This window comes from Procambarus clarkii, chromosome 12 (assembly GCF_040958095.1).
Source record: "Procambarus clarkii isolate CNS0578487 chromosome 12, FALCON_Pclarkii_2.0, whole genome shotgun sequence".
In the NCBI taxonomy this organism is placed as follows: domain Eukaryota; kingdom Metazoa; phylum Arthropoda; class Malacostraca; order Decapoda; family Cambaridae; genus Procambarus; species Procambarus clarkii.
The window spans coordinates 38,008,765-38,034,998 of record NC_091161.1 but is presented as its reverse complement, the minus strand read 5'-3'; positions in this window follow the sequence as shown (position 1 = coordinate 38,034,998).

Genomic DNA, 26,234 nt, shown 5'->3' with positions numbered 1-26,234 from the left:
AGGGATCTGGGAGTTATGTAATTAAGAATTTAAAACCAAAATATCAATGCATAAATGTTCGTAATAAGGCAAATAAGGACACTGGGATTTATTAATCGAAGCGTTAGTAATAAGAATAAAGATAACTGCAGAAGGCCTATTGGCCCATTCGAGGTAGCTCCTATCTATAACCACCCAATCCCACTAATATACATGTCAAACCCACGTTTGAAACAATCTAGGGACCCCACCTCTACCACACCACGTGGCAGCTGGTTCTACAAAACAACCCTGTTAGCGAACCAGTATTTACCCAGGTATTTCAGAAATCTAAACTTTTCCAATTTATACCTGGATAAGTTTAGATTTTGTTTCGTGTTCTGTCTTATGTTGATACTTTTAAAACCCTATTAATATCCCATTTGTTATGTCCATTCATCCTCTTATAAACCTCTATCATGTCACCCCTAACTCTTCGCCTTTCCAGTGAATGCAATTTAAGCTTTGTTAATCTTTCTTCATATGAAAGATTTCTAATTTGGGAAATTAATTTAGTCATCCTACGCTGGACACGTTCAAGTGAATTTATATCCATTCTATAGCAAGGCGACCAAAACTGAACTGCATAATCTAAATGGGGCCTAACCAGAGTAAGATATAGCTGAAGAACCACACCAGGTGTCTTGTTACTTACGATTCGATTAATAAATCCCAGTGTCCTATTTGCCTTATTACGAACATTCATGCATTGATCCTTTTTTTTTTAAATTCTTACTTATCATAACTCCCAGATCCCTTTCGCAATTCGACTTCGCAATCTCAACACCATCTAGCTCGTATCTTGTAACTCGATCATCCTTACCTAGCCTCAAAACTTTACATTTATCAGCATTAAACTGCATCTGCCAATCCTTTGACCATTTCAAAACCCTATTTAGATCAACTTGAAGTGATAGCGAGTCTTCTTCCGTGTTAATTTCCCTACTGATTTTTGTATCATTGGCAAATTTGCAAATGTTGCTACTCAAACCTGAATCTAAATCATTGATATATATTATAAACAACAGAGGTCCCAGGACAGAGCCCTGAGGCACTCCACTTACAACATTTTCCCACCCTGACTTAACCCCTTTATACTAACTCTGTTTCCTTCGGAATAGCCATGCCCTAATCCAACTTGATATAGCACCTCCAATACCAGGAGCCTCTATTTTTTTAATCAGTCTTTCATGTGGCACCGTATCAAAAGCTTTGCTAAAGTCAAGGCACATGACATCACAGTCCTTACCACTATCAACTGCCTCAACTATGCTGGAATAAAAAGATAGCAAATTTGTTAAACATGAACGGTCATTTGTAAAACCATAAGAACATAAGAACAAAGGTAACTGCAGAAGGCCTATTGGCCCATACGAGGCAGCTCCTATTCTATAACCACCCAATCCCACTCATATACTTGTCCAACCCGTGCTTGAAACAATCGAGGGACCCCACCTCCACAATGTTACGCGGCAATTGGTTCCACAAATCAACAACCCTGTTACTGAACCAGTATTTACCCAAGTCTTTCCTAAATCTAAACTTATCCAATTTATATCCATTGTTTCGTGTTCTGTCCTGTGTTGATACTTTTAATACCCTATTAATATCCCCCGGTTATGTCCATTCATCCACTTGTAAACCTCTATCATGTCACCCCTAGCTCTTCGCCTTTCCAGTGAATGCAACTTAAGCTTTGTTAATCTTTCTTCATATGAAAGATTTCTAATTTGGGGAATTAACTTAGTCATCCTACGCTGGACACGTTCAAGTGAATTTATATCCATTCTATAATATGGCGACCAAAACTGAACTGCATAATCTAAATGGGGCCTAACTAGAGCAAGATATAGCTTGAGAACCACACCAGGTGTCTTGTTACTAACGCTGCGATTAATAAATCCAAGTGTCCGATTTGCCTTATTACGAACATTTATGCATTGATCCTTTTGTTTTAAATTCTTACTAATCATAACTCCCAGATCCCTTTCGCAATCCGACTTCGCAATCACAACACCATCTAGCTCGTATCTTGTAACTCTATCATCATTACCTAACCTCAGAACTTTACATTTATCAGCATTAAACTGCATCTGCCAATCCTTTGACCATTTCAAAACCCTATCTAGATCAACTTGAAGTGATAGTGAGTCCTCCTCCGAATTAATTTCCCTACCGATTTTCGTATCATCGGCAAATTTGCAAATGTTGCTACTCAAACCTGAATCTAAATCATTTATATATATTATAAACAACAGAGGTCCCAGGACAGAGCCTTGAGGCACTCCACTTACAACATTTTCCCACTCTGACTTGATTCCATTTATACTAACTCTGTTTCCTTTGGTATAGCCATGCCCTAATCCAGCTTAATATAGCACCCCCAATACCATGAGACTATTTTTTTAATCAGTCTTTCATGTGGCACTGTATCAAAAGCTTTGCTAAAGTCAAGGTATACAACATCGCAATCCTTACCACTATCAACTGCCTCAACAATGCTAGAATAAAAAGATAACAAATTTGTTAAACATGAACGGCCATTTATAAAACCATAAGAACATAAGAACCATGTTGCGACTCATTTATTAATTTGTGTTTTTCAAGATGAAGACGAATTTTATTTGCAATTATCGATTCAAGTTACTTTTTCCCACAATAGACGTTAGGCTAATTGGTCGATAGTTTGGCGCAAGTGATCTATATCCTTAAAAATTTATATCACATTAGCAACTTTCCATAACTCTGGCACTCTGCCTAACTTTATTGATTTATTAAATATGGTAGACAGTGGGTCGGAAAGCTCCTCTTTGCATTCTTTAAGCACCCTGGCAAACACTTCATCCGGCCCTGGGGATTTGTTTGGTTTGAGTTTAACTATTTGTTTAATTACATCCTCCCTGGTAACTGCTAAACTAGTCAACCTGTCCTCGTCCCCACTCACATATACTTGTTCAGAAGACGCCGATTCTGCTTGATCTGAGGAAGGAGATAGTTGCCCCTCCTGGACACCCGAGGTCTTCTTTGCAGGACTATAATTTTAACCCCCACGTCACACTATTTAAACGACGCTGGGTAGATGCTACCTAACTTGCCTATTTTAAGAGAGCCAGGGTTCACTCGCAACATGAAGCAATCGTAAAAATCTGATAAACTCTGCACAGATACCCGACGGAACCGATGTCAGTATACCAAGAGTGGGTTTCAAGGTGTATAACCCGAAGAATGCTATCGTATCTACAAACATGTCAATATCAAACAGCCACTTGAATAATACCCAGCATTGCTTGGATACCATTACCCTGTATTCCAATATTCACTTGTAATTATAACAAATATGTCATTACAAATACTATTTGTTTTTAAAGTAATGAGAATTGTTAGCTTTATGACCATTACTAAAACTGAATGTCTCAGTATTTTTATTTATATGTTATAAAAAATTCAATTTTTGTACATGTTACAAAGTGTATCTTATATCATTAAGAATTTTTATTGTATATATTCCAGAAATATTATTTTCCAATGGGTGCAATAATGTTTACACAATTAAATCACCAAGATAGTACGAGTGACTCCTCCCTTAATAATACATATTTATTTATAACTGGATCATTTTACACTTATAATTATGAAATATTTCCCATTGTAACAATTAACTACTTAAAACATACTTCTAATAATTTACCACCTTGAGGATTTTTAGCTTCTAAGACTAACTACGAATTAATACTTAAATTTAGGTATTTTGTGGATTATTCATTATTAAAATATGAATTATACGTTTAATATTACGGTCATCTGTGACGTCACCGCGAGGATTGAGTAACAATTTTCTTAGGATTCGTGAGAGAAAATCCAACACATTATTTATAAAACAAATCAAAATATTCAGTTCAGATTCGAATAAAACAGCCCAACTCCCAGTTTTATAACGATTTGTTCTTACATGAACAGCAGCGTGCGTGTGGGACCATATTGACCGAGACCGGGCCGGAGACCGGGACGGGACGGCTGGGGCCCGGCCACGAGACCGGGACGGGACGGGACGGCTGGGGCCCGGCCACGAGACCGGGACGGGACGGGACGGCTGGGGCCCGGCCACGAGACCGGGACGGGACGGGACGGCTGGGGCCCGGCCACGAGACCGGGACGGGACGGGACGGCTGGGGCCCGGCCACGAGACCGGGACGGCTGGGGCCCGGCCACGAGACCGGGACGGGACGGGACGGCTGGGGCCCGGCCACGAGACCGGGACGGGACGGGACGGCTGGGGCCCGGCCACGAGACCGGGACGGGACGGGACGGCTGGGGCCCGGCCACGAGACCGGGACGGGACGGGACGGCTGGGGCCCGGCCACGAGACCGGGACGGGACGGGACGGCTGGGGCCCGGCCACGAGACCGGGACGGGACGGGACGGCTGGGGCCCGGCCACGAGACCGGGACGGGACGGGACGGCTGGGGCCCGGCCACGAGACCGGGACGGGACGGGACGGCTGGGGCCCGGCCACGAGACCGGGACGGGACGGGACGGCTGGGGCCCGGCCACGAGACCGGGACGGGACGGGACGGCTGGGGCCCGGCCACGAGACCGGGACGGGACGGGACGGCTGGGGCCCGGCCACGAGACCGGGACGGGACGGGACGGCTGGGGCCCGGCCACGAGACCGGGACGGGACGGGACGGCTGGGGCCCGGCCACGAGACCGGGACGGGACGGGACGGCTGGGGCCCGGCCACGAGACCGGGACGGGACGGGACGGCTGGGGCCCGGCCACGAGACCGGGACGGGACGGGACGGCTGGGGCCCGGCCACGAGACCGGGACGGGACGGGACGGCTGGGGCCCGGCCACGAGACCGGGACGGGACGGGACGGCTGGGGCCCGGCCACGAGACCGGGACGGGACGGGACGGCTGGGGCCCGGCCACGAGACCGGGACGGGACGGGACGGCTGGGGCCCGGCCACGAGACCGGGACGGGACGGGACGGCTGGGGCCCGGCCACGAGACCGGGACGGGACGGGACGGCTGGGGCCCGGCCACGAGACCGGGACGGGACGGGACGGCTGGGGCCCGGCCACGAGACCGGGACGGGACGGCTGGGGCCCGGCCACGAGACCGGGACGGGACGGCTGGGGCCCGGCCACGAGACCGGGACGGGACGGCTGGGGCCCGGCCACGAGACCGGGACGGGACGGCTGGGGCCCGGCCACGAGACCGGGACGGGACGGCTGGGGCCCGGCCACGAGACCGGGACGGGACGGCTGGGGCCCGGCCACGAGACCGGGACGGGACGGCTGGGGCCCGGCCACGAGACCGGGACGGGACGGCTGGGGCCCGGCCACGAGACCGGGACGGGACGGCTGGGGCCCGGCCACGAGACCGGGACGGGACGGCTGGGGCCCGGCCACGAGACCGGGACGGGACGGCTGGGCCCGGCCACGAGACCGGGACGGGACGGGACGGCTGGGGCCCGGCCACGAGACCGGGACGGGACGCGACGGCTGGGGCCCGGCCACGAGACCGGGACGGGACGGCTGGGGCCTTCCTTTATTTCAAAGAGTCAATCTTTCAGACACAATTTAAATAAAAGCTATGATATGGAACGCAATTCAAGTTTTAAAATATGTTCAGATTTGTAATTGTTCACGCGATACATTTAAAATTCGCACAAATTAAGAGAGTGCTTGAAAGCAGTCTTACCTGGGACGCGGTCGGGTCAAGATACCTGCTCCGCAACTAGGGGTGAAGTTAGTGTTGGTGTTTAGCTAAGTCTACACACAAGGAGACTGACTCGTATCAATCGTCTTCCCCCCCCCCCCTCCCCCCATGCTGGGCACTGAGATGGAGACTCTGTCACCAGAAGAACTGGCAATAGGTGGATTCATACCGAAGGTTTTTTGAGTGAGCTCCCGTGGAGGTGGCCGTTGTCATGGCGGCTGCTGGAGGCGCACATGGCGTCTCTCGTACAACCATCGACGATACCTTAGAAGATGTTGGAAAACCACTACTGCATACCAAAAATTGAATCCTGAACGTCACCCGGTCATAGAAGAGGAGCCGAAGGAGAATTCATGGACAGCAAACACCATAGTAAGGCAAACAGACTGGAGGCAAAGCGCCGCCATTTATCAGAGGTAAACAGAAATGAGGCCGACGCCACGCGGCCTCAATATCAACACCCACCGCTCAACCAAGGTAGGCCAAGCTCTTCTGAGTTACAAACCTTTATCATTGCTTTTGAGGGCGAAAATGAGAGTATTTTCCGAAATAGTAGGGCACAAAGCATCCTATATAATGCCATTCCCCAAAATTCGGAATCGACGTGCACGATATCAGACCAAACAAACTAAAGAACCTGATTGCAGTGGATCACAAACACAGCGGAACTGGAGATTTCAAACATTACTGACATCTGTGGTTACAAAGTTAGTGCTATAAACCACTAGGAGACAGATTAGTGAAATATGTAATCCGGCATGTTGTAGACATCAGCGCAGAAGACATTAAGGCACAACTCGACGAATGGCATCCCACTATATGAAAAAAAATTTATGCGACGAACGAACGGAGAACTGAGTGATACAGGCACCGCCCTGCTTACTTTTCTGGACTACGTTCCCCCTGATAGGATTTGGTTAAACGGCTTCCTCCACAAACTAGAGGTGTATGTTCCGCGTCCCACCCAATGTTTTAAATGTAAGGGTTTTAACCATACCTCGAAGGGCTGCACTAAAGATATCAAATGTGGGAAATGCTCTGGTTCCCACTACACACAAACTGTGCATCGGATACACTCACCTGCTCAAACTGTGGTGGCGATCATGACATCACATTTAAACAATGTCCTTCTTACGTAGCAGCAGCAGCGAAAATGAAGGTTCCCCCTACCACCAACCTGCTATACAGCAGCGCATTAAAAAAACCTTCCTCAGCCATCACCAACCTCTACCTCACACTCAACCACAACCTTCGCTTGTACCGGATATCCCTGTCTCCGACAATCCCGCAACCCCAGGGTCCAACCATCTCTCACAAAACGCGCAACTGAATCCTGATTTAGTTGAAACTCTCGTCACTCGCCTCGAAAATGATCTTATTGAAACGATCGTCACTCGCATCGAAAATGCACTGGAAAAGACCCTGGACCGACTCCTAACAAAATTTTTTGCCCAAGTACCACAACCCACCCCTGAGGCTGACCCAACAGACCCCCCATCAACAGCTACAGACACTGACATCCGCCCAAATAAAGCTACCAATGCTGGACACACATTGTTTGATCAGATGATGGAAAAACTCCTAATTACCTCCTTAGCGCGCCTCACCAAAACCACTCCCCAGGCTGACGTGCCACAAACCCCAACCACCAGTACCAAGAGTAAGACACAGCCCCCATCCACATCTAGGTATCCAACTCGTACCACTATGGCGCACCAAAGAAAACAGACACATCCACAACCCAAACATCCTAAATGGCTCCCCTAACCTTCATGACTTGGAACGCAAAAAGTCAAAACATCCCTCACAGAACTTAAACAATTCCTCTACTCATCCAAACCGGACTTAGCATTCATCACCGAATCCTGGCTCACTCCCAAACAAAATCCCGTATTTAAAAACTTTCAGATGCAGAGACTGGACAGACCCAACCGTATGGGGGGTGGTATTTTCCTTCTAACACGAAGTAATATGACATGTAAACCTGTAACACTAACGTATTTTGTGAACGGTAAATTAGAAGTTCTAGCATGCCTAATACCTTATAATGGTACACACATATCCTTTCTGGGTATATACAACCCTGGAGGCACCATAAACTCAAATGAACTGGAATTTTATCTTAACCAATTACGACACCCGATCATTGTTACAGGTGATCTCAATGCTAACCACCCCACATGGAGTAGAGGTACCCAAAATACTGCAGGCACCGATTTGTACAACTACTTAGACACTACACCATATACTCTTCTTTCGCCGCCCTACCTTGCAACCTACTTTAACTACAGAACCAATTATGAAGCCTCACTGGACATCTGCTTTGGCTCTGCACACTTTCAACATGAACTACAGTTTCATACTGGACCAGATATTGGTAGTGACCACAAACCCCTCATAATAAAATTTACTAACTTTCACCCACCAACCCACCCGCTTACGCTTCCCAAGTGGAACATTAAGTACCTAGACAAGAAAAAATGGGCTGATATTGTCCGCCTCCCAGACACAGACGAAGTAGACCCTAACAAGCGCCTGTCCACAATCACCTCGGCCATAAATTCTGCAGCCACCCAAATGCTTAAGAAAACTTCAGGACATAGGTCCAACAAACCACTTAAACCGTGGTGGAACGCGGAATGTGCACGAACAGTCGCTTTACGCCGACGAGCCATTCAAAAACAAAGACGTCAACCCTCCCTACAGAACTGGGTCAATCTCCGGCGGGCTACAGCAGCGGCCAAAAAAACCATACTATCAGCAAAACGAGCATCATGGGCAACATTCTGTGATAGCCTCACACCCACAACGCCACTCAAAAGTCTGGGCTACATTTAACAGCATTAAAGGTCGCCCAACATTCCCTTCGTTCCCCCTGATGATCAACGGTTCACTCTGTCAAACACCTCAGGAGCGTGCAATGTTCTCGCTGAATGCCTTAAAGTTACCCTCTCAACACCCTTCATGCCCAAGAACTCCCTCAGACAAGAAATTGACCGTGCCATACCGCTGCCCATGCTCGGCGTCGACAACATGTACACCTTAAGCGAGCTACGATTGGCCTTAAACCGCCTACCTCTTGGCAAGGCACCTGGAGAGGATGGAATTCCATATGACTCATCAAATATCTTCCACCGACTGCACACAGCACTCTTCTAAACTATTACAATCTATGCTGGACTCACGGAAATATTCCTTCACAATGGCAGACCAGTATTATTCTTCCGTTCCTTAAACCAGGAAAAGACCCATCCCAACCTGCGTCATACAGACCTATCTCCCTACTATCATGCCTCAGTAAAGTCATGGAAAGGCTAGTACATACTCGCCTCCAATGGTACCTAGAGTATAACAATATTATACCGTCACTCCAAGCTGGATTTCGACCGCAATGCTCCACGCTAGATCAAATACTCTGCCTTGAACATGAAATCCGCACCTCTCTCAGAAGCAGTAAATATTGTCTTGTTGTCTACCTAGACCTCAAAGGAGCTTTTGATAGCATTCCTCATACTTGCCTCCTCGCAAAGCTTGCACGTTTAGGCGTACAGGGAAGATTACTTTTATGGTTACAGTCCTATCTCACAAACAGGACCTCCAAAGTCTTTATACAAGGCGAGTTTTCCGATGGCATCCCAATACAAACAGGTGTTCCACAAGGCTCCATACTAAGCCCAACCCTATTTGCCGCATTCTTAGCAGATTTGCCTAACACCCATCCTGTTCACCTCTCGGCGTACGCCGACGACTTAACATTGTATTATTCAGACAATGCCCTACCAAATACAGTCTCTACAATGCAAACAGCACTGGACCACCTCATAGATTGGACACAACAATGGGGCCTTCAAGTCAGTACTACCAAAACCTGCTATCAGATTTTCACTAAAAAAAGACTACTTCATCTACCCACCCTCACAATACACAACACTCCCATCCAACACGTACGAGAACATAAATATCTTGGCATGCGCTTAGACTCCCCCTTACTTACCTGGAAAGCACACATTCAACACCTTAAACAGACGACACAACCCCGACTCGCCATACTTAAAGCCCTCACTGGCACCACCTGGGGAGCACACCATAAAATCTTGCTCCGTTTCTATACAACCTACATTCGCAGCCAACTAGACTATTGTTGCCAAGCATATGCGTCGGCGGCGCCCACTAACCTACAGAGCCTCGAGGTCATACAAAATAATGCCATGCGACTTATATGTGGCGCAATGCGTTCAACTCCAATCCTCGGACTTTACGGGGAAACAGGCCTCACAAGCCTAGCCACCAGACGAGACATTATGTGTGCCAACTATCTGTCACTCTGCACCACTGCTCACCAGACACACCCATACAGATCAAAAATTAACCCAACAGTTAACCCATATAACCCCCGCTCCCCAACCATTCACTCGCAACCTTTCCTCACACGGGCTACAAATAACCTCAATATAGACCTCTCCCTACTTCAAAACTGTGAAACCCAACTCCTGTTCCCCCCATTCCACCTTGGCTTTATACAACTCCTAATACAGCAATACAACTCGAAGACAACATTCCAAAATCTGCACCAAACTCAGCCATAGCCTCAGTCTTTGTCTCAACAATGAAAAATTGCTACCCAAATACCACAGAGATTTACACAGATGGGTCTCGCATCTTCATGAACAACGTACCCTCGGTCACTTGCGCTGTATGGATACCGGAATACCATCTCAAGCAGGGATGGCGGTTACCAAACCAACTATCTATTTTCACAGCGGAATTATATGCCTTGTATCAAGCTCTCCAAATCATCACAACATTACCAGTTGGGATATATACAATCTGTAGTGACTCCAAGAGCGCGATTCAAGCAATTTCGTACTCTTCGAAAACATGCAAGGAGATTGTCTACCCATGCCTTCAACTTCACAAACATCAATTGAACGGTTATGACACCTCTATCCAATGGGTCCCAGCACATTGTGGTATTCTCCATAATGAACTTGTAGACCAACTAGCCAAAGCAATGCACGACACGCCTCACCTCACCCGTCATCCAATTCCCCATGTTGCACGTAAAGGAGCCTTCAAAGATACCATCTCCCAGGATTTTGCAACAAACTGGAAAACGTTATGCTCACCTTTGCACTATGGGTCCATTAAAAAGAAATGGGAAACTTGGAAACATGTCCGATATAAAAGCAGAGAAATTGATGTAACGATGACCAGATTAAGGCTGGGACACACCAAACTAGCAGCACACAGCTCTAAGTACAGAACAGACATCAACGAACTCTGTACTCACTGTCAGGTGCCTGAAACAGTCGAACACTATCTCCTGCACTGCTTCCGACATTATAGTGCCAGAGTAAATTTCAAACAAGTCTTTATCGCACTTAAAATACCCTTACCATCGAGCATATATTAGGAGGCGGTGACCACTCGTCACAAGAAAAATACCAAATAGTCAAAGCACTGGCTAAATATCTCCAATCGACCAACAAATTGGGTCACATCTGACCCGCGCCACATTTATACCTGGCGCCACCAACAGCTAAACACAGAAAACTACCTCGTCGCAACACCAAGGATCAGCTGACGCCATAAACACAACACACCGCCCTACGGTGCGGCAAGTCTCCCTCTAACACACACCTCTGTTTTAATCACCGTTCCTCTATCTACAGCACAACGCAACAAGCACCTTGGTAGCTCCGATCATCTTCAACATAAACGCGTCCAACAACATCAGTACTGGTGCAGTCATCGGGAGGACAAACCCTTCATGCAAACTGCACCTACTATCAAGAAGAAGAAAGAAGAACTGGCAATATTAACATGGACTCTGAAAGCAGCCAGTCAGTCGAGGAGGGTGAGTATCAAGACGTTCTAACAAGGCAACAGAAGAAACGAAGAAGACAGGAGGCAAGGCGTAGTGTTGACAGTGATAGTGCATGTAACGGAAACGACAAGAGAATGAAGAACGACGCCGAGACTGATGCCGACAAACGGACGGAACGATGTCAGGAAGGTGAGGGTCAGCGGAGATGGAGGCTTCTCTTCCCTGCCTCATGCACGCTGGCCTATCATCAGAAGCTGCTGTGGACAGTCAGACTTGGAAGAGAATACCGCAAGTTCGAGCCCTGCTGAAGGTGTACAACAGACATGTTTACAAACCAAGAAATGCAAAACCTGTCAGACATGTTTTGTACGGTTCTATTGCGATGAGCTACTGGATGCTATAAAAGTGGCAGCTCTACTGCTCCGGGAAAAGATGGAGTAACGTATGACATTCTTAATTATTTAGCCGGTATGAACCTAGTCCCTTACTTGATTGTTTAATATGAGTTATAGAGAAGGAAAGTACAAGAAAATGGAAAGAGGCTGTCATCATTCCTATCCCTAAGTCAAACGGAGGCTACAGACCTGTCTCCTTAATATCCTGCTTTTGTAAAATGATGGAAAGGATTTTGTTAAATAGGCTACTCTACCTTGTAGGTGATAACATGTCCAGTAATCTCTGTGGGTTTTATCAAAGGCAAAGTACTGCGGATTGTCTGTTAACGTGTGTTGTCTAATATGGATGACAATTGTAGAGTTTTTGTTGATCTACAAGGAGCATTTGATTAAAGCCAATGGGGAAGTAATCTTATACGAATTAGCCAATCTGGGAATAACAGGGAGATTGCTACACTGGATAAGGGATTATCTACAATGGCGAAAAGGTCAGGTGTATTACCAGGGATACATGTCTGAGGAACGGAGGTTTTTCAGTTAGGTACCCACAAGGGGGAGTATTAAGTCCCACCTTATTCAATGTATTAATGAACAGATTAGCATCAGGAGATGTATCCTCCAGGGGTCACGACGATCATATATGCTGATGAACAGTCTTATACAAGGCACTTCTGGGAACAAATTCCAACTGCTCTTAACATACTTGGTACAACCTGTCACAAGTTAGGCTTAGTTATAAATGCAGATAAAACCAAATACGAGTATAGGAAACGAAGAAATATAACACTTACTCTAAATGGTGTGGAACCGAGCCGTGTTCAGAAGTACAAGTATCTGGGCAATTATGTTGGATACACATGAGTAAAAATGCTGAAATAAATTCATATCAGCACCTTATGTAAAGCCCGTCTTGCATCCTCTGAAAGCACTGGCTTTTTCTGGTAAAGGTGTTGGGGGTACCTATCTTGCGGATGTTATCCATAAGCACTGTTCGGTCCCTGATAGACTACGCAGCACCCGTATTGTCTTACACAGGCCAAGGCAGAATTCAAAAAAATAGAGCTGATACAGAACGAGGCTATGAGGATTATTCTTGGAGGTCAAAGAAATGCAATGATTGAAATAATGAGAATGGAATTAAATTTACAGTGTGTGTGTGATAGTCCGTGACATTAACACTAGAGTATCTATTCGTTTCATGCGGAGAAAAGGAAGGAATAAGCTGTTTGAGAGCGTTCAGACCTGCTTGAGTGACGTACACACTTCCAGGAAACTGAGGGAGACACGCTACACGAGGGGATTAGCTCATGACCTCAGGGAATACGACGTACTTGACTGCTGTAAACCCTCTCGACAGTGTAATATGTCTGCTCCCTGGAAAGTACAGAAAATAGACGTCGAAATTGTACCCTTCAAGGTGAAAAAGATTCATCATGAACCGGGACAATTACGGTGTTTGTATGGAAGCATATATCTCGGTTACCAAGAGGCAACAGTGTACATGTATATTGCGACGGGTCGGTGGCGGAGGATGGCAGGGCAGGGTGTGGTGTCCCTAATAAGGGAATATATGGAGTTTGGGGACTGTGGACAGGATAATTGAACTCCGACTTAATAATTATATATATCATCCACACAAGCTAAACTGCAGGCCATTCTGGCGTGTTTGGAGAAAGTACTTCATGACTGACAAAAATGTTTTTGTATTTGTCGATAGCTGAGGAGCACTGGAGTCCTTAAAACAGTCGAAACCCAGTCTTCATGTCTATAGTTGAGGACTGTAAGAGAAGAATAACCGAGATACAGCTGAAAGGTTATAGTGTGAAATTCATGTGGATTCCATCTCATGTTGGAATAGAGCTCAACGAGGTGGCGGATGACTTGGCCAAACGTGCCACATCAAAACCACAAGTGACATTGAATGTGAATTCACAATGAGACAAATAAGAAGCAAAATCAGAAATATTCAGGCACAGGCAGAAGTGGAGAGGAGAGAGATAATGTATGAGAGAAGTCAAAACCATGCAACACTACATGTATGCGAGTCAAAACACCCATTTCACTTATGGTAAAAGGAGAAATGCTTGGAGTGACTGTGTACATGCGGCTCAGGCTTGGGTACAAATATTACTGGGAATATGGGATAGATGTTTATGATAATGACACGAGGTGTAAACTATGTGGTATGTTAAGGTCTCACACCCTGGCCCATTATGTTCTTGATTGTCCGTTGATTAATGTATATAGAAACACTGAGATAAAGGACTGTTCCTGAACAAATAGCCTGGATGTGTGTCACAACGGAAAGGTTGATGATATTCTTGAGAGATAAGAATTTTGCACCAAGACTTGTAGTATTTTGTTGAATTATCTGCAGTGTCTCTTGCAAATTGTCTATACAGTATACCTAGGTCATAAAAGTATTTGTGTGTACGTCCTGATAACATACTACTTGTGAAGGAGGAAATGTATATGTTTATCTCTCAGAATGTTTGGTAATATGTTTATTGTTTGTGATGTGTGTCTATGTATGTATTAACACGTTGTACTGAACGGGGTGAGAATAGCTTGAGCTACCTCATCCCTTTGTGTGTATTTTACCTCAATAAACTTATTTAAATTTCAATTTCAATGCTTGAAAGTTTAGCATTGCCTTTGCCCCCCCCATTACACCCCCCCCCCACCTGAACTCTGCCTTGGATTACCTACCTGGACAAGGATACTCAAACTATTACTGTCGAACTAAACAGTCAGTTAATATTGTGCATAAAGTTTTAAAATCAAAACCTTTTTGTGGAGTTACAAGCATGAGATCAGACAAATATGAATTTCCCCTACCACCCCCCCCCCCCTTTCCTCATCACAATTCTGATAGTTATTTGATACAATAAGCAGTTTTATGCGATTGCTTATCAAAATACAAAATATGAAGTTTTGATTGTCGCCGCCTTGTCACGAACTAGCCGCCGAAGGCTGCTAGTTTATTGTGCACCCCATACTATGATATGGGGTGCACCCTATCATAGTATGGGTATGGGTGCACCCCATACTCATCCTGTAAGCGGTAGCGCAAGAAAGCATTACATAAACAATTTCATCTATCCTTTCACACCTTATAGTTACAATGTCAGCTAGTTACGCAGAAAGTGCTATTTGAAGAGCTATATATTTACAGTAAGTCATTATACATTAATGGTAGGTCTTATCGCTAATACATAACAGTTTGTATTATGGGGATACCAATGGGGATATTACAGTCATAGGGGAGCTTCTGTTTATTATTAGTCCTCACAATATACTACTTGTTTCTGAATCTCATACTGGAAGAGAAATGTGGATACAGTGCAAGGATTTCAGGTAGTTTATCCACGGTAATAAGATAGGTTGCCATATCATACAGAGTGAGCTTAGATTTATCTCTAAATGGCTCAATTTTACTACAATCCAAGATATAGTGTTTGAGTGTGTGTCCCTGTCTTTGTCCACACACTTTACACTTTACTTCATCTAGATCCCTATGCAAGCCGAACTGCCAGAGATACTTTTAGCCAAGTCCTATACGAGCTGTGACAACATCTGTTAGTCTACTGACTTTGTTACTTGCCCCATACACATGTTTTACTTCACACATTTCATTGTGATGAACAATGGACCTGCTAGTTCCAGTTTGCACTGTTCTACTTCAAATCCATCTAGGAGTTCTCGTCTAATGACACTTTTAAGGGACCTATTTGATAATTCAAGATTCCGTTCAATATTGTCTTTATTTACTGCAGAATTAGCAAGGGCGTCAACTTTGTTATGTTCCTGCAGGCCAATGTGAGAAGGAATCCACAACATTTTTATTTTTACCCTCTTGCTAAGTATTCTTATATATCTACGTCTAGCTTCCAAGACAAGCACGTTATTACTTTATTGCAAACTGTTTATTGCTCGTAGTGAAGAAGGGAGTCTGAAATAATTAAGGTGTCTACTTCAGTGTTGTCAATAATTTCGAGTGCTACCAGCATTGCTACCAACTCAGCTTGCATTGTGGATGCAAGGATGCCCAGTTACTAATTCGGATATTCCTTTGAATTGTGCTGCCATCGGGCTGATGAGCAATAACAGCACTCCCTGCCCTCCCTGTAGCTGTATTGAGTGATCCGTCAGTGTATATAGTCTGTGCTATGTTGTTTTCAGCTTGTATATTGTGAATGTGTTCTATGGTGCTTAATTTAGCAGCAAGCTGAGCACGAGTGTTTGTGATTAGTTTCTAGGTGGGGTATGCAGGGGTCAGGATGTCAAAATATTATCTGCCAGGGTGGAAGGAAGTGCTGTACTCTTTCATCTGTATATACATCGTGCAGTCCCATCATTTAAATATAAGTGGCTGTTCTTTGAATCACTTTAGAATCTCTAGTTCCATTTCGTATGTGTTTTAACAGTGCAACTGACACAATGTTTGTTATCACACGGAAGCTTTAGTCCCATTATATGATTAATTTCAAATATTCTATATATAATGCGAAGTATATTATTATTTCCGCATGTTGAGAACTTTGGTAGTTATAGGATAGCCAAGTATAATTCCGAGTGCTTCATTTTGCATTTTTTCCAGTCTATCAATACTTTTGCCATTTTGCAGGACCAAAGCTGGTGCATGATAGTCTATCAGAGATCTTATATATGCTAAATACATCATTTTTGCTATTCTAATATTAACACCATATTTCGGGCTGTACCCCTCTACAGTTCTGAGAGACTTGAGTGTCAACATTGTTGATGTAACTTCCCAACACAAATCCGGTCTGGTCTACTGAACAAATCTTCACCACTTGGTGGTGAGCTTGGTCATAGTTATTTCATCAAATCACTTCATTATGTTGATCACGTGGCCCCACGAGAATGAGGTGATTTGATAAAATAATTATGCCCAAGTTCACCACTAAGTGCCGTCGGGACGGTGGGCTAAATAGCCAAGGCTACCATCGTCTTTTGTACGGTCCCGGATGGTCGAGTGGTTAAGGTACTGTGTTCGCCAGTTGCATAGTTCCTCTGTGCCTCTGGCTGCATAGGTTCGAGTCGCTTATGGGGATTGGAGTTTTCTATTGCATGTGCGCTTGGGGACCATTCCATCTTGTTCGCATCTTCACCTCTTGGTACTAGGCACCAAATTTGCTGAAAGAGCAGCCAGTAACCAGCTTCCATCAGTTGAACTAGCAGTGCAGACAGAATTAGACGACGAAAGGCGACAGAATCCGTACAGCATGTGCAGAAGTCTGATACTAATACCCCTTTCACACTGGATGAGCTCAGTGGGGCTAACTGAGAAGAAACACTAAGGCTAAGAAAAACTACGAACATTCATCCCCCCCTGGAGACAACCTATAATATAATTAAATACCTCGGCCAAGAGGGAAATGCTGCATACCTTAGGTTAATTAATTCAGCCTGGACTTCTAAAACTAAACCTACAGCTTTGAATAGGGCAGACAGTGCCGATCACAAAACCCAAAGATCCAGCTAATCCAAGGCCCTTCTCTCTCACTCCAAACCTTTGCAGCCAAGACGGCTGACAGAATTGCTCGCAACAGATGCCTATAAAACAGACTATAATTGGAACATGCCTAAACCATGTCCTTGAAACACGCACCAGGACATGTATGACCTATAAAAGTTGCAACCCGTTCTCGCAAATTTAATAATTCAATATTGAACTTATTAAATAGTGCATAGGTGACATACTAACATACTAGTTTCCCGTGAAAAGCTTCCTTATAATACCTATAATAGGTTAAGTAACAATTGTAATTACGACCGCTATAAGATGCTTATTTTAACATACTAGTAGGTTAGGTAAGGTCGGTGTTTTCTATGAAGCTTTTCAAAGGGAAACTAATATGTTTAGTATGTCACCTATGTACGCAACTAATAAGTCAATATCTGACTATTAAATTTGCGAGATGAGGGAACGGGTTGAAAAGTTGGCACAGGGGACATTTACTACTAACTGTTAGCCCACTAGAATGATACACCAGGAATGCTGATATTCCTGGACCTCGAGAAAGCCTTTGAACTTGGCTCGCGCCCCAGCTATTCTCTGCCGTCTCAGCAACAAAGAGGTCAAGGCAACCTTCTACTCCTGGACCAAAAACTGTCTCAGAGAAGCAAGAGTGAAATTTGTATTCAGAGACTCACGAAAATGCAATATGGTACACCGCAAGGATGCATTCTCAGCACCTTTCTTTTCAACTGTTTAATGCAAAGAATAATGAGGCTGAAACTCCTACAACACTGCAGGCTGCTAAATTATGACAGACGACTTTGCTATCATAACGGAAGGGATGCGGCGTGCCTTGCACCCAAATGCTTAGACTACATCAATGAAAACGTAAAGCAGATTGGTATCAAACCTCAACCCTACCAAGACAAAAGCCATGCCCATAAAAATACTGACGCCCAACATCCCACTCTCGGTACAGGGTCAACGAATTGAATGGGTGGACACTTATCAGTATCTAGGAATAATCCTGGACACAAATTTTAATGCTGAGGTCTACTTGAGAGAACACTGCGGCCCGGACGGCAATCCTCAGGTCGCTAACCTCCCTCTCTGGAGAAGCCAATCTGCAAGTCTTTCGCACATACTATGTACAGGAAATCAGGTCACTGATCGACTATGCCGCATCTGCACTCAATCTAATCAAAACAGTGGAAAAAGCTTCAAGTAGCCAAAAACAATGCTATTAGAGCTGCCCTGGGAGCCCCCTATGTCGACCAGGCTTGAAACTATGACTGGAAACTAGATTTGCCCTCTCTTCGAGAAAGAAAATATCAAAGAACAGCTGCGATTAAACAGCTGCATGATAATTTAATTCCTTGATCCAGTCCCAGCAAGACAGGCCTTGGTGGTTGGACTTCGACAAAACAATGAAAACTCTTGGGCTGCCAGAGCGGGAATATTTCTAAACGACAATTAAAAACCACGATACTTGATAGGGGAGGTGATCACCTACACCCAAACTTCACTTGATGCCCATCTTGGGAGAAGCCTTACCTTGAGGTTATATCTTGAGATGATTTCGGGGCTTGGCATCCCTGCGGCCCGGTTCTCGACCGGGCATCCTTTTTGTTACACACCCCCAGGAAACAGCCCGTAGCAGCTGTAACTCCCAGGAACCTATTTACTGCTAGCTAACAGTTGCATCAGGGTAAAAGAAACTGCCCATTTGTTTCCACCTCCACCAGGGATCGAAAATGGAACCTCAGGAATACGAATCCGAAGCGCTGTCCTCTCAGCTATCAGTCTCCATGTAGCCTACCTTCAAAATAGTAATAGAACCTATAATGTCTTACGGGAAAAAAGTTTTCCAATGAAAAAAGGTGCCTATGATCTAAGGCGCATCATAGAAAATCAAATGAGCAGCATAGCAGTAGCCACTCACGTCTTCACAAACGGATCGGTTGACACAATATGAGAGTGATGGTGCTGTTTTTTGCATGGTCAGCGAACAGGCCTATTGGAGACTGGAAGGACCAGTATCTTTAACCCAAACTGAACTGTTTGCCATACAAAAGGCATACGCATGTGTGATTGCACAAAACACTGTAATCATGTAGACTCAAAAGCTGCACTTCATATATTAGGAAAAAACGTGGTAGAAAGACAACGTGGAAATAATAACCACCATTTTGTATCTTGGAGCAGTAGCTAAAGGAAAAAAGACAACATAACCCTAAACTGGATCCCATCCCATGTTGGAATCCCATTAAATGAGAAAGGCGATGAAATTGCTAAATTGGCAACTAGTTATCGAGAGATTAATAAAACAATCCAACCCTACCTAGAATACATAAAAAAACCACCATCACCTAAAAACACTCGCACCTCAACAAAGCCCCTCAACAACCGAGTAGCAGAAGGTTCGCCCTCTGCAATATGGCATCTTCAGGCCACCAAGTTAAAACGGTTAAATACCCCAAAAGGAATCTTCAGGGAAAAAAGCAGTTCGGTTATATAGAATATGTCTAGGTTACAGATGCAACTGGGAGATTGGTTGACCCAGACTGAGGGAATGCATCTTTTGCCAAACAATCACAGAAAAGCCACTACTTCACTATCTCCAGGAATGTGAAGCAGCCAACGACAGGAATGTGAAGCAGCCAACGACCTTATTAGAGCTTTAAGAGTCCCTGAATCTTGCAGTAACCACCCTGAAGCCATCAACACTGCCACTCTTCTGGTCAAAAAAGGTGCTCAGCAGCTGGACACCTTCAAATACTGTCAAACAGTATCCTCCCCTGCGATAGCAGCCTGACTATTAAAGGCGAACTCAGGCACACAATACTTTTACTAAACAAAAAATCAATCATTTACGGGTTATTCATGCTCCGTGCCATCTCTTGGGTAGCTTAATATTCATCAATTAATTCATTTGGTCCACCACACACACACACACACACACACACACACACACACACACACACACGCACACCAGCAATTCCTGACTAACTTCACAAGACATCCATTGCCAATACGACCCGTTGAGGGGGTTTTACCAACAACTATGCTCCACAAATGCCTTAAAAGTCAGGACTCGTCCCATGGACGGCCATACTTTCACCAAAAGCAACGTCTTTAATGATCTTAAAAGAAGCCGTCTGATTACACCCATCGGCCTTTGTCAAGAAAGTGAGAATATTGTTCTCTTGTGTGGAAAAAAAATTATTGCACACTTAGCAAAGTGCACCATTTCGTCTTTTCCCACATCAGTACATCGCCGACCGAATAGTCCTTTATCAGCCGGACCAACCACTGGATTCTGTAAATCGACAACCCATCTCTGCCTTCTCTGAAACGGCAATTAACCTGCAATTTCACACCGCTTTCCCGGCAGACAGGAAAAAATCAAGGCCCAGGTTGAAACTAAGAAATCCAGCCTTCTCAACCCCGCCACCAGAGCCCCTGATGCTATAACAACACCTCAGCTCTTGCCAACCAACCAGAAGATTCCCAATCTTACCAAACAGTGGTTTCTCCTACCAGTCAAGCCAGCCTCTACAGGCAGTACCATATGCCAATGCGGACCAACAACCACCGTTTCATCAGAGAACTAAATGTGCTGTACCTAGACAATGGCCTGGACCCCATCATAGCCCCTGATGCAAGTCTCCCAACCTCCCCTATCACACCCGGGATTTCTACAAGGTCGACTGCTAGGTCGATATCAACTCAGACGTCAGCTCCACTAAAGACCAAGGCTGCAAAAACAGCAGCATCTTTCAATCCAGCCCCAAAAGCTTCCTCCAACACCATCTCCGCAGAAACACTCGCAGACGTGCTCTCTCCGACCACAAACACCACCGACGTTACCGAACCAGCTTCTATCACAACTCGTCGACTTCAGAGCCAACCTTAACCTCATGCTACGAGACCAAAACCACCAACCACGAACTACGCTACGGACTCCTCAGACGAGGAAATTTCATTAAGAGCTCCATTGCCACGACACTTCCCCTAGTACGTGCAAGATCATCTCATGGAGGCCACATCACCGAACTCCAATGACAACACTGCCATGTCAACTAGCAGCAAGACTATATAAACACAGAAGACCTAGAGGCCTTCATTAACTCGCCAGCTCTATAAATGGTATTACTTGACCTCCGTGACCGCCGCCCCCTCCCCACCAAAAAAAAAAAAACACACACCCCCCCATTTACAGATCTCCAGTTGCAGCTACTGGTAATGGTTCCAAAGAGCCTGTACTTTCGGGCTGTTCATGCCCGCGCCACCTTTTGGGTGGCTTAATCTTTATCAATCAATTGATCCATTTGGTCACCATAGGACCTACTGTCCCCAAGTCTTCAACTACCCTTCTGACCATTTTCCACCTTCGGATATTAATGGAAGCGACGCTTTGTTATTTAGAGCAGTGCAGCTAGATCAGTAAATCATCGACAGAGTTCGAGTGCATCACTTTACTACTGGAAAAATGTGGAGATTATACTGCATTTGTGTAGTGATGGCGACTGCAGTTATGAAGGCTTACATCTATGGAAAACATGAGCCTCGGGATCCCGAAGAAAGTGTTAACTGGAATTCGTTTATGCCCAAGGAAACCTTCTAGGAAAGAGCACAGAATAATTAAACGAAATCTCAGTTTGCCTTTAGAACTCAAAATCTATTTCCGGAACATTTAAAAGTGAAGAAAGAATTTCTGCCTGCGCTGTCCAACTTGCTAGATGTACCACCAGAGGTCGTGAAGGATGCCGACCCCATCCAGATGCTCAACATGCTTAAAGCAAAACGTTCATCAGAAACGTTCGTTAACACATTAAGTTAACCCATGACATGACTTGACATACCATCAGTGATCATGGAGGAAGGCGACTCCCTCATGATGCTCAACTTCGAGGCAAAATATTTGACAGCCAGACACAAACGTTCAATCAATGACATCACTGTTGATATCCCAGACTTCTTAAGTGATGGAGAATTGGGATATATAGTGAAGCTCAAGGATGTAGTGCCCCGGCCTGACACACTCAAACACTAACAAATAATGTTCGTCAACTTTACGACAATAATGAACACCTTACACGTGAAATGTCAATGTAGCTGGTGTCACATCTAGATGCTTCAGGCGTTCGAGGCCGCTCGCACAATCCCTGAGAATTACTCGAATTCATGTCTAAATATATTAAAAACCCTAAAAATAGAAATCTCAGATATTCCAAGTTGTAATTTTATAGTTTAACTAGCTGTACCCTGCCACGCGTTGCTGTGGCTCAGCAATGCATGTGTGTTGCCGAGCTACAGTAACCTTTCCCCCGTCTCCCAGTCCTCCCCACTATTCTGCCTCTTTCATCTCCTCGACCTCTCCACCATCTCCTACTCCCCTGTCCCCTCGTCCTCCCTATCATTTCCCCCTCCCCTATTTCCTTGTCCTCCACACCATCCCTTACTCTCCTGTCCCCTCCTCTTGACCTTCCCACCATTCTCCATTTCTCTGTCCCCTCGTCCCCACCATCCCCAGCTCCTCCGTCCCCTCGTTTTCCCCACCATTACCCTCTCCCCCTGTCCCGTCGTCCTCAGTACTATCCCCCACTCCCATCCCCTCGTCCCCCTCACCATTCCCAACTCCCTCGTCCGATGCATTCCCATATGATCTGATGTTCATCAGAAAATTGGGAACATCAAATGATCTGATGTTCTCATCACTGATATAAGAAAAAATTCAAAATGCATTGAAAAAATTTAAATTAAAAAAATAAACTACACATTAAATGAACGGTATGGTAAACAACAAAGCTCAATTCCATCGCAATGTCACAAAATAATTAAATCAAAATGAAAACAATTCTAAAGTAATGAAAACTCAATTTATCAATGAAATTGGAAACATTGGAATAGAATCGTAACATTTAGTATAGCTCGAGTTGCCCTTATGTGCAACAGATGGCGCTGTTTAAAAAAAAACACACATATTTTTACCTATTACAGGTGTGGCATCTATACTTACACACAAAATGAATGGTAGGGTAAAAAAAAAACAGCTAAATTCCAATGCAATGTCACAAAATAATTAAATCAAAATTAAAATAAAACAATCTTTGAAAATTCAATTTATCATTGCAATCGGAAACAATGAAATGGAATCGTAATATATATAGCATAGTGTGGATGGCTCTTTCGTGCAACAGATGGCACTTAAAAAAAAATTACCTGTCACAGGTGTGGCATCTATACTTACACACGAAATGAACGGTACGGTAAACAACAGCTCAATTCCAACACAATGTCACACAAACTAATTCAGTACAAATTAAAATAAATCGAAATCTATGAAAATTAAATTTAGTATTGCAAATGTGATGCTATTACGTTCAACAGATGGCATTGTTTTTGAGAAAAAACACATTTTATCTGTCACAGGTGTGGCATCTATGTCGTAGGTATATAAAAACATGTGCATATTCGAATGGAACGTGTGTCAGAATTTCAAAGCAATCGGTGAAGAACTTTCGGAGATTAGCGATTTTGAACAAACGATCATTTCCATTTTTATTTAGAGAGATATAAACTATTTATATAATATTATTATGAAATAAAACATGTTTTAACAACGTGTGACTCATTTGCCAAATTCCGCATGTAATTCCATATCTTGCAGAGAAGCCATGTGTTCTCGCCTCTTAAACCAATGAACCACCATTGTGTGTTGGAAAGTAATGTATGAAGGCGCTTCTTAAAATTAAGCTTCTTTAAGGCTGAGCAGTCTTATTTGATTCTTATAAAACCGCGTGGGGTCTACCCATTCAGGAAGAGGGGGCACACGGCCCTTCACCATTGGCCATGGTGAAGGGTGTGAAGACCTCTGTACAGGACAAAAAGAAAGATGGAGGACAAGAATCATGCTCAAAGCAGTCGCCGTCCCATTTCATCCAGTAAGCACACTGGGGCCAATAGGAGTAACAATTCCAGTGTCAAAGTTACCACTGAGAAAGGTCTAAAAGCTACTAGGCCCCAAACCTGCACAGCATTAAATAGTACTCCCACAGAACTGGACGCTCTCTGGCCAATGCTCAAACCTTTGGTCACCGAGTTGATCGAAAGTCTGCTGTCATCACATGGAATCAAGCAAACCACAGAGACTCTGAAGACAATTGAGCACAAGCTCAAGAAATTTGAAAATGTAATATCCTCACCTTCAAGACAGCAGGGCAGGAGACACCCCCCCTAAAAAACAGAGTCCAGCTCGTCGGAAAGCGACATTGATGAGTCAATTTCAGGTCCACTAAGAACCTATACACCAATTGCAACTTCCATGGTGTGTTCATCAGACTCCATGGATACCACGGAATTATCAGCAAATTCCAAGAACCTAGAGGTCTAAAAATCCTGCAATGGAATGCGCACTAAATTGCAACACTTGCAATGCATAGCAGCAACCAAGGGTATAGACGTCCTGATACTACAGGAGAGCTTGCTTCGAGCCGGATTAGAACCTAAAATCTCAGGCTATCGAGGCTTCTTCCTTCCATGGATCAATGGGCAATCCAGGGGATGTGCAATCTATGTAAAATGTGACCTGATCTCCAAGTCCATAACCAGCCCACCCGATTGTGGAGCAGGGACAGAGGTAATGGGAGTAACCATTGAGCTAAGACACGACAAACATGAAGTGTTTAATGTGTTCAGGTCTCCACATGCCAAAATGGATCTCTGTGTTAAATGGACACGCGACAACAACAAACACAATCATTTGTGGAGATTTTAATGCCCATCATCGATTGGCACTGGGCTCTAACAACAAATGAAGCCGGCATTCACATTGCACATCTACTAGACCAGCTTCCAGAAATACAAATCCTAAACAAGAATGAACCTACCCACATCCAAGGAGGCAGATTAGACCTAACCTTTGTTTCAGCCTCCCTAAGAGATGCAGCAACATGGTCAGTGTTACGAATCTCACTAGGATTCTGCCATTACTCTTGATTCTCATATTACGTTATTGTCTTGTTCTTTAATATAGCATCCAGTTGTATGATATAAGATTTTGTATGAGATATATATATATATATATATATATATATATATATATATATATATATATATATATATGTCGTACCTAGTAGCCAGAACGCACTTCTCAGCCTACTATGCAATGCCCGATTTGCCTAATAAGCCAAGTTTTCCTGAATTAATATATTTTCTCTAATTTTTTTGCTTATGAAATGATAAAGCTACCCATTTCATTATGTATGAGGTCAATTTTTTTTTATTGGAGTTAAAATTAACGTAGATATATGACCGAACCTAACCAACCCTACCTAACCTAACCTAACCAATCTTTATATGTTAGGTTAGGTTAGGTAGCCGAAAAAGGTAGGTTAGGTTAGGTTAGGTAGGTTAGGTAATCGAAAAACAATTAATTAACGAAAACTTGGCTTATTAGGCAAATTGGGCCTTGCATAGTAGGCTGAGAAGTGCGTTCTGGCTACTAGGTACGACAGACATATATATATATATATATATATATATATATATATATATATATATATATATATATATATATATATATATATATATATATATATATATATATATATATATATATATATATATATATATTATAGCATGCTGTAATGTGCCTGAGTTACCTTATATTGTGTGAGGCTTTTGGTGTTAATTTCTCATGTAGTTTCTCCGTTTGGGCGGTTGACCATATTTGGATATGGCCAGTGTTGGAACATTGTTGTCAATCGAGTGTTTATAGTTTT